Source organism: Limulus polyphemus, unplaced genomic scaffold (genome assembly GCF_000517525.1).
Source record: "Limulus polyphemus unplaced genomic scaffold, Limulus_polyphemus-2.1.2 Scaffold3680, whole genome shotgun sequence".
In the NCBI taxonomy this organism is placed as follows: domain Eukaryota; kingdom Metazoa; phylum Arthropoda; class Merostomata; order Xiphosura; family Limulidae; genus Limulus; species Limulus polyphemus.
The window spans coordinates 88,007-99,530 of NW_013669290.1; positions in this window are offsets into that span (position 1 = coordinate 88,007).

Genomic DNA, 11,524 nt, shown 5'->3' on the forward strand with positions numbered 1-11,524 from the left:
ACAGACATTTTATTCAACTACTTCAGTAGCCTCTGAATAGGACAACCTTTTATTCACTGGCTCTGTTCCTTTCTTCTTTATGAAATTACACAACCCATATAATTTTATCAAAGCCAATTTTTTACTTGCATTATATAACATTATATCAACTAGTACTACTACTAAGCACAATGTTATCATCACTGAATAAGATAATTCCACTTATCTAACCTAATTTTGTGTGTTATAGATTATAAACTATGTACATGATGTTGAAATTCCTTAAAACTTAAACCTGTTCTCTTATAGGGCAAATTTTGAGTTTCTTCTAATATACCTGTCGATTCTTTAATGTCTGGCTATACATTTATACTTTGAATTAACTATGATTCTTTCTTAGTAAATAATTCATGCAAATCTGGAATTTTCTCATTAAACTGAGTTCCTGTATACTTAGTTTCACTCTTACTTTCTCTTGAAAGTAATGTTATCCCCTGGCCATGTGCTGGATAATTTCTAGCTATTCTCAGATATCGCTTAGCTTAACCAGTTTATTCCGATAATCAAATTGATGTACATTTGATTTATGGCATATCACTGATAAGGTAAGTTCATCCTTTACATTAAACAGCTGTGGTCCTTATTTTATAGAAATAAAATGGTTTAGAGATTATTATTCTCTTTTCACATACCTCAGCTATTCTATTTTAAACAGTATAAATATTACATAGTCACAATAGGTACTGAATGAATTCCTGAATTAGGGTCACATTCTCTGATGGGTCCTTCTATACATCTTAATATGTCTGTGTCTGTCATTTCTAAATAAGTATGCGGATCACTTGAAACAGTAATCTCTACAGTTATTGCCAAGGAGTGGTTTAATATTAATGGTAAGGGTACAATTTAAACATCCTCTCTGTTGCTTTCAAGGATATCTCTATAAACATCCTTAAAGTATCCCTTACTGCAGCAGTCTTTACATCAGCCCATGTATAACACATGTAAATCTGATCACTCTGTGTGGGGATCACAAACTGCAAGTGTGGAGGTAATCTTTCAATTTCATCCAACACTCCTTTTAATTTACTCTGGGGTAGAAAGTATGAACTCAACTTACAGCTACATACAGTGTTTGTACTAAATTAGCTAACTCAGTCGTGCTACTTTCTACAGTAAATGATAATTTTTGTAAATTATCCTGAATCCTGGTGTTGAAAACTAGCATTTCATCTCCTACATAATCTAATGTGTGTATTAATGCATTAGTAATATTTACTAGAGCTCTATATACTTTCCTAATCTCTTGGTCATGAAATTCAATAGCCTGATTTAATGAATTCATTATAGTTGCCTGTTCACCTATCAAATGAATCATCTCTTTAGACATCTGTCTCTGACACTCTACCTTCTTGTTTGAATCACATAAATTGTCTGTGGTTATGGTTCAAAATAAGAATTTCAAAACACTTCCATTTATCAAATCATGTATTTGTTGGTTTCAGTCTGATAAAGATATGCTATCTTTAATATTCATCAATTCTAATCATAAATCACCTATCTCATCGTGATATCATCTAACTAACATATTGTATTTGCAATTAGCCCTTCCCGTAAAATTTTTAACTGTCAGATAGCTGTTCCCTGACATTTTATGTGATACAATGTCATATTTTCTTAGCTACCTGCATCAAAACTAAAAGAAGTATTCACGTCAAACAAATTTTCAAATGTTACGATTTCTTCTCGTAAACAGACTTATAACCAAGCATACTGCAGAAACAGTATGTCTTCAACAATTATCTACTGTCTTCGGATAATATGATATTTCTTTCTTGACAAAAATCATACCTACCTTGTTTTCTACAGGAACAATACTTACATTCTGTCCAGTCGCTACACATATCATTAGTAACACTGATCCTGGTCAACCTACCCATATATTTATTACTAATATGCATAATTAAGAATACTTGATAAACATAGATAAGTTATGTATATAATTATTTATATTATGCTATTCATCTTAATTACATCTTCATAAATAATTTATCATATTATTGAATGGTTACTGTCTCTTACATTATTAGAGTCAGTATTGGCTACTTTTATATCATTCTTAAGCTTGTGTATCACTACTTGAAGATTGAATCTCACATATTTCCTCCTAGTTGTGGTTGAGTTGGTATAGGTAAGGTTATAGTCATGGGACACTATATCAGTTTGTATCATCATGGGGGTACTTGATATATCGTCCTCAGTTACTGGGAGGCTACCTTCACTACAAGTGTCATTAACTGGGATATCCTCTGTCATTATATAACACAACACTCTCATCCTCTAACTCTGGGGCTTCTATCTCTATTAATTCTCCATCATCAGAAGATAAGTCACTTGAGTTATCATTTTCTACACGTATGTTCTAATTTTGATCATCTACTTTTTTTCATCAGCTACATATTCAAACTGATAAGGTTTATAACCTTTTACTTTCTATAATCTATTAATATGCACTAACAGTTTACCTTTTTCATTGTTCTTTTGAATCTCAGAATTAACTGGGGTTGTTTGCTTTATAACTCTAAATGGTCCCTTCCATAATTTTACTAGTTTTTTAGTGTTTCCTTTCTTAACAATAGGAGTGTATAAGAATACCTTGTCTACTAACCCTACTTAGTTAGCTTGTGCCTTCTTATTTGTTTGTTTCTCTCTATGCTCAGCAGCTTTTGTTAAATGTTCATTAGCTAACTGCATCTACTGTAACAATTCTATTTCATAATTCATTCTTTTAGGGTCGAGTATCTCCTGCATAGGTAACATAACGTCTATACCATATAATAGAAAGAATAGACTTTCTTGAGTAGACTCATTTTCAGCACTTTGATATGCTTATAACAACAAAGGATCTGCTCATGCCAAGTTTTCTGATCCTTCTTACAGTATTGAGAAATCATATTTAACAAAATTATATTAAACATTTCCACTAATTTATTAGCAGCTGGGTGATAAGCAGTAGTCTCAATTTTATGTACACCTAGTAACTCACAAACTTACTTCATTAATTTAAAAATGAAGTTACTGCCTCTGTCTGTCAGTAAATACTGGGGTATACAATGTCTAGCTACTATGTTATTCATGAATGCTTTGGCAATCATTTCTTCTTTCTGATCAGGTAAGCATATTGCATCAGAAGACCTAGTTAGATAGTCTGCGACTACTAACACATATTTGTTTCCTGCGTAGGATGTAGGCAAAGGGCCTAATATATCCATAGCTATCAACTGAAATGGTGTAGTTAAATTTGGCATTCTCTGTAAGGGAGCATTCCTAAAGTGTGGACGTGTTTTTAATTTCTGAGACTCTATGCATGAATCACAATAATCTTTGATATCTTTTCTCATTCTTAACCAAAAGAACCTTTTACTTATCCTGCTGTACATCTTTGCAAAAGCCAAATGTACTGTGAATGGTGTGTCATGATAAGTTTTCATAAAATTAGTTTTTAAACTGTGGTACAACTATCTGTAACAACCTGTCATTATCTGCCTTTCTACATAGAATTTCTGAGTCTAACGTCTACTCTGTATCTTTTCCTTGTAATACTCTGTTTTATAGATTATTTAATAATTCTTCTTTCTTTTCTTTATTAATCTCAATGATCTAAATCCCAAATTATTTCTAATTCATCCTCATTTTCAAATTTTACTTCTTTTACTTTGTTAATCATCTGATTTTCCTCAGTTTCTACATTTCCTTCTCTAATTCTGCTTAGGGCATCAACATTAGAATGCTTTTTACCTGATCTATGCAAAACTGCAAAATCAAAATTCTGTAATAGTAATGACTGTCTTACTAACCTAGAAAAGGGATCTTTTAATGTCATTAACCATCTTAATGGTGCATGACCTGTAATAATAGTGAACTTCTTACCATGTAAATAACATTCCATGCACTACTGCTAAGCATTCTTGTTCTGTAACTGAATAATTTATCTCATCTTTACCTAACTATCTACTTTGATAAGCCAAATGGTGTTTTTTGCCATTTTAATCCAACTGTGACAGTACTGCACCTACAGCAAAACCTGGAGTATCTGTGCTTAGGATAAATGCTTTACTGAAATCTGGGTAGCTTAGAACCGTAATTTCCATCTTTTTTAAGAACTAATACAATTGGGGATGTTTGTAGAGTACTACTCTCCTCTATTACTCCTTGTTAAAGCATCTCTTTTTATGAATTCTTTTAATTTTACCCCATGCTTCTATGACACTCTATAGGGTCTCTGTGTTATAGGCTTACTGTTATTTATCACTATCTTGTGTCTAACTTTATTTGTACAACCACTAGGGTCACTTTCTCTTACAAATATATCTCTATACTCTTCTAACAATGTTATCAAACCTCACTTATGTTTCTTTTCTGCATTTCCTAAGATAGAATCCCAATCTATCTTACTTTGTTGTTCCTGTCTCTTAGTGTTTTCTACACTGTACTGTCTTACTGTAGCAAATTTCTATCCATTACTAGCTTTACCTACCACTGGATTTCTCTGTGAACACTTAATGTTCTCACCTCACCAACTTTGTCGTGTATTGCTACTCTCTGCTTTTGTATTTTGATGGTTGATCCTTAGCCTTGCAATGCTAGCGTTAGGTGTTTGCCTAATAGGTTTAGTCAGTGGGAAAGTACCATTTGTCTCAACTTTTGCACGCAAGTCCAACAGGTACAAGTCCTTCAAAACTTAAGATCTCCATTTCAATGCATAGCTTACTTGAGGTAAGAGATATTTCAGTGTCATAAGCCCTTAAGAAATCCTGCCCTATAATACCATCTGTTTCTAAGTATATCTGCTTAAATATGTAAAACAAGTGTTCTATCTCCAAATCTCCTATTTTCATCTGAACACTATATTTGCCTAGTGTCTTAACAGGATGTCCTGTTATGGAAGTTAAAACATTTTTAGAAATTTCTTTCCAAGCATTATTCAGCAATGTTGGATTTTTATGCACTAACTCTGCACTTAGCAATGAAGATTGAGCACCTGTGTCAACCATTAACCGACATACTGTGCCTTCTACTAACACTAATGGTGACACTTCATGAACACTACAGACACTCAATCTTTTATTCCATATAGCTGGAACCACCTCTATTTTATCTCTGTAATCCTGGCAAGGATTACGTTTTTTGATTCTTCAGTGAATGTAGGGCTACTGTTATTTATACGGAACTTCTTTCTGAAAGTCCCAACCTTTAGAACTTTTCTATTTTCTCTCGGGCAACTGTAATCTCAGCCTTTAAATACCACAATTGAAACACGCTATCATCTCGTTTCTTTTTTGTTTCTGAAAAAAGTTCTTTGCTATGTGGCCAACCTTGCCACAGTTAAAACACTCGAAGTCGTTGGGCTTATTTTAGTTGCTATACCAGCCTGTTTCATCAGTTCTGTTACTGCTTACTAAATTTACTGCAGAGTGTTGGGGTTATATATTTGCTTTTCTCATAGCTCTTTTCTAGTAGCTACTTTGATCAAATCTACCTCATTTACGTGACTTCGAGCTGCATTACCAAAAGAACGTTGCTCATAATCAGATTTTATAGGATCGTGAATCATAAGCTCATTTGGGTGTGTGTGAGCTCTGCATAACCTGTTTCCTAACTCCTCTATCTTATGCCCAAATACTCTGACATGCCTTGCTGCTGATTTAATTTATATATTTGTGTCAAAATTGTATTTGGTGTTTCTCACTTTTTATATTCTTTTACTTTCCTTCATTCTAGATACAGAAAATCTATAGTTTCATGCATTTCATTATAAGCCCTAATATAGTGCTTTGCTTCTCCTGTTTTTTGAGCATTGGACCTGCCTGGTATTCTGCCAGCTTCATTTAAAGCATCAATAAAACCCTTGATATCCTTCTTGAGCCTACTGTGGTACAATGGTATAGCACCTGTTAAGTGAATAGTGCTGCATGGACCTACTTATGTGTGTTGAAATGCTACAGCTTCATAATTATTATCAACCCTTCTATCAACTCTAGGGCATGCACCCTCATCTGTAGTAGTGTCTATGACAGCAGTAGCCATATTTACATACTTACAACTTGTGTCTACTTACAGTACTTATTGTACTTCTTAAACTGACTTACTTACTTATACTCTTCTTTACACTAACCAACCTGTCGTTAGTTACTCCAAAAATCCATTACTACTAATAGTAGTAATGCACAAAATAATTTTTATTCAATTAAATAATGCACCAAAGAACATAGACTATTAACATGCAAAGAGTAGAGAATTTCCCCTAACTCTCAAATATTTTCTGGCTTTCTAACTACACGACAAGAGCCGTTACAAGTTCATCTAAGGTAGTCATTAGCTTTCCCATGGGAATGGAGCTTGTACTCTGAGTGAAATTGACAGTTATCTGTTCAGAACACAATGTTATACAATACTTTATTTGATAGAGGAAAATCGTGGCTTACTATTGGTTATAGGTAATATATAATTATAGTAAGAGAGCTATTAACAAATTCTGAATGAGGAGAGGTAGTTCTGACAGGAGGAGTCAATTTTTCTGTTGGATAGTTCTGTAACTAAACAAAATTAAAAGCTATAAAAATTATGATTTTATAGTGAGTAACTTATATTTAATTTCGTACTCTTTGGAGGGGTGGAGGATAAAATAGAGAAAAGAAGATGCCTAGAGAAAATGTGTCACACTAGGGGGGAAAACAGGGTTTTCTTTAACATTGCCATGTAGAATTAAGAACTTAAAACATATATACTATTGAAGTATGTATTATTAGCTAAGATTTTATACGAAACTAGTTGGTATAACATAAACAAAAAGGAGTTTAATAAAATTTTGAATGTAAGATGCTTAAACCTTGTGTCATGCACAGTAAAGGATACCTCTGGGAAAAGTGTTAAATAAGAAAGTGGTTATTGGTTCTTTCCTGCAGAATAATTTCTTGTCTGTTTAAATAAGAAAGTGCTTATTAGATGTTTCCTTTAAAATAATTGCTTCTCTGTTTAAATAAGAAATTAGTTATTGGGTGTTTCCTGTAGAATAACTTGTTGTCTGTTTAAATGAGAAATTTGTTACTTGTTGTTTCCTTTAGAAAAATTCTTTGACTGTTTGAATAAGAAAGTGGTTATTGGGTGTTTTCTTTAAAATAATTTGTATGTTTGAATAAGATAGTGGTTATTCCAAAACATGCATACCTCCACTGACACTTATAACAATTTCTCGATCTTTATCTTTACCATCTAAACATTGTGTTCGCTTGCTCCATCTTTTATACCCCACTCGACTGCCCATGGCAAATTCTACGTTGCAAAATTTTACACTGGCCCTCACATGCCCATTCCCTCTTTGCAGGCACTGTATGCAGACAATATAATCACCTTTTCTCGACAAAGCTTTAGTGCTAGGAGTCATCTTTTGTGGTTCACATCAAAGCAATCTGCTGTTTTTTCCTATTGCCGATATTTCATTGGTTTTCTTGTGCAGTTCAACAACAACAAAGAATTTGAGGGTATAAATTCTCGTTTAACGGTTTCAGGCACGGAAGCTAACCACACCTCATCCATTCCTCCTTTGTTGTCTGGTGGTAGTCGGCGGTTGAGGGGGGTGGGAGAAGTCCACTTATGGTGGAAGCTGTCTGACCAGATTCAGGGTGAGTTGGTGTCCTTTATGTGGCCCAGTGGTTTTGAGTTGGCTTTCCATCATGAACTTGAATATATTGGGGAGAATTTAGATACTGTTTTCTGCTCCTTCTTTCACTAGGGCTGCCTCTACTGATGATTCATCTGATCAGCTACCTTCTGACCCTTTTTCAGTAATTAGTTTGAATGAGTTTGTGAAGTTTGGGGAATTAAACCTGTTGTCAGATAGGTCTTGGGGGGGGGGGATTACTTAGTTTTCTTCCTTCCCCTGATATTGCCGTGCATGCCTGGAGGTTTGCAGTGCAATTATGAGAGGGTGTTACTATGCCTTGCCTCCTTTGTTTATCAGAACAACATGTCCTGGCTTATTGTTCAGCTGCAGTATATTTGGGCACTCAGTGGTTGGATCTGTTGTTGGATGAATGGGGTTCCATTTAGAACCTGTTATCACTCTTAACTTTTGCAGATTTGTTTGGCTCTTACTACTGTATTGTGATACTTTTCTTCCCTTCCTGTCTGAAGCATATCAATGCTGTCCTCATCAATTTGATGATGAACTGGGATTCTTACTAGTTACCCCTTGGCTCGTTTGCCCTCTTCACGCCTTGGCTTGGTGTGGTGATTGGTCTGTGGCTTGGACTTATTGAATTGAGATGCCTTGTTGAAGGGTAATCGTTTGCTGTCCACTACTCTTTATGATTTCCAGGAGGTGCTCTTTCTTTGGCCTTATTAGTTTGCTGGAGTCCCTGAAACTTTCGAAGCCTGATTTGATATGCCACATTTGTAGTCTTCTTTATCATTGTTGGTGGCTCACTTCTCTTCTACTCGAACAGGTAATTATGGAGGATCAACCATTCGCATCTCACGGCCCCCACCTTCGACACCTCATTCTGTTGGTTCACAGAATTAGTTCTGTCCATATTCTCGAGGATCTTCGGACAGGTCTAGATGGTGCTGGCATTGTTGGTGACTATTCATTGTGAAGGTTGATTCTATTCATCCAGGATTCTATTCTCATCTATTTCTGGTGCCAAAGAAAATCGGAGATTGGCATCCTATCCATGATCTGTCTTGTCTCAATCTCTTCCTACAGCCTCCTCGTTTCACCATGGAATCTTATCTTCAACTTCATACCAGATCTTTGGATGACCAAATTCTACCTTCACATCCCCATAGCAGAGTCTTTTCTGCTAGATTTCTAAGTTTAGTGCATGAGGACCAGGTGTTGCAATTCCATGCTTTCCCATTTGGACTTGATTCAGCACCATATGTTTTCTGCTAATTAGTATCCGTCTTTGAGCAGCATCTCCATTTTCTGGGTCTGTGCACACATCACTGTTTGGAAAATTGACTTCTTTTGGCACCACCCTATCACGTTGCTGAACTACCTTCACAGATTATCATTTTTGCATCTTCATTATAAGGTTAGAAAATCCATTCTCTCACCAACTCAATACATGGTCCATCTCAGGGTGTTTTTAAATACATATTTGAGTCGAGCTCAACCATCTTCCCTTGGACTTCAAACTATGGAAGATATTATCAGGCATTTTCTTACATCGCCTTCTTACCCTGCATGGATGGTTCTGTCTGTTTTGGGAACTTGGGATGCTAGGGAAGCAATATGTGATCCCTTCAGTGGTCACTTTGTGACCAGTGGCTCAAGTATACCAATCCTTTAGATCAAACAGTCTCTTGGCTTGAGAATACTGGAACAACACGACTATCGGGGTCCAGATACCAACTTCTCATCCGGAAATCAATCTCTTCATGGATAGGGTGTTTCTCTTCTGGGGCAGGAATTCCAGGGTATTTGGACTGACTATGAATCTAACCTGAATATAAACATTCTTGAATATTTTGCAGTACATCAAGCAATGATTCCAGGTCTTCCTCTGTTGCATGGCAATATTGTCATGACCCATTTGAACAACTCTACGGTGGTTTCATATATTCCTTATGGGAGGTATTTATTCTCGAGACCTTGGCTTTCGAGCTTTAGGTCTTCTTTTTTGGCTCATTCCCACGACATCCATCTGTTGACCAGTCATGTGTCAGGGGTTATGACCCCATCAGATTCTTCCAACAGAATGGATGTTCCATCAAGAGGTCTCTCAATAGATTTGTTCTCAGTTTGGATCTCCAATGATCAATGCCTTTACAACCCATTGGAATGCTCATCTACTGGTTTCCAGTGCCACATCCACGAGCTCTGGCAATAGATGCTTTCCATCAGGACTGAATGGGATTACATTTGTATGTCTTTCTACCTGTTTGTCTTTTACCCAGGGTCTTGTTTGTGATTCTTGACAGCACCCTTTTGGCCTGGTCAGACACAGTTCCCTCTTCTTCAGTTGCTCCAGGAAGGTCCACCACTACCTCTTTGCTCATCCTCGTTGAAACAACCTCTGTTCAATATTCAACACATGGACATTTGATTCCAGCTTCATGCATGGACATTATGCAGTCCTTTGCACAACATAGGGTTTTAGCTTATAAAGTTTCTGTTTATTTGGCTAAAATCCTTTGCTGATCTCCTATGGCAATCTATCAACTGAAATGGACTACATTTCATCAGTGATGTCTTCAGTGAGCCTTCAACCCACTTCATCTAACAGTCTCCATAGTTTCACGTTTTTTGACATGGATTTTTGAGAGAGGTTTGGGTTTATCTACCTTGCATTATATAGAGCATCCTCAGGTGCTCCCTTTTGCTATTTTACATATAGAACAGTTTTTGACTCTCCTGTGCTGTCTCATCTTAAGATCCTTTCATATTCTTCAACCCAAATGACCTTTTCAATTGCATATTGAGACTTTAGAATTGTTTTACATGCATTTTCAATCCTGTGGCCTCATGTTCATTGTAGCACCTTTCCCTAAAGGTATATTTTTATTGATGTTAGCTTCCAGACACTGCTGTTTGATATTTATTTACCATTCCTGTTCAGCAAACTCTCTATCCTTCTACCTATATTTTGCTTTATCCAGACAGATCCTTCCTACTGAACACACTCACTGCTGGAAAAGGGAATAAATCCTTTTCTCCTATTCATTTACTAGACGTTTCTCATCTTTACAATCGATCAGACCTAGATTATTTGTTATGTCCAGTCAGAGCACTTTGATGTTCTATGGCTTGTACAGGACTGTTCAGGAGCCCTAGGGACGGCCTTTTTATTCATTGGGATGTCCTGGGGTTTATCACCCATTACATTATTCAGGGGGCTTCCTATAGCCTATTTGGGTTTATCTGTTGACGATCAAAATATGCTCCATGTCACTTCTCATCAAATTTGGCATCTATCAATGTTATTGGCTGCTCATCTGAACAGTTCTCTGGGGGATATTATGCGGGACAGTATGTGGATTTCTCCCGACATTCCTATCTCATTACCTCCATGATCTGGCAGTTTCCTCTTCTGTGGGATTTTGCCTTCGCCCCTGTGGTTGCATTGACTGCTTCTGCTAGATTTTAACAAGGATGTGTGTCACTTTCTTACCTGACAAACAGTTTTTCTTTTTTCTTTCTTGGGTCCCTCTTTATTTCCTTTAGATCTCACTATGTTTTTATTATTTCAATTTTGCACTAGCAACCTTTATATCAGTTCATGGTTGCAACAGGCTCTGTCAAGATGAGGTGTTCCATAAGACCATCTAGATATAATCTGGATGGTAGTATAATCTCATAATACAAATCCAATGGACCACTACTCATAGATTATCATGAGTAAGGCTAAGGGGGATTTTGCCAGTTCCTGCTGACCTTAGAGCTGAATTGGTCGAGATCGGTTTGCTTTTAAAACATAGGGAAGTGCCCGGCATGGCCAGGTGGATAAGGCGCTCGACTCACAATCTGAGGGTCGCGGGTTCA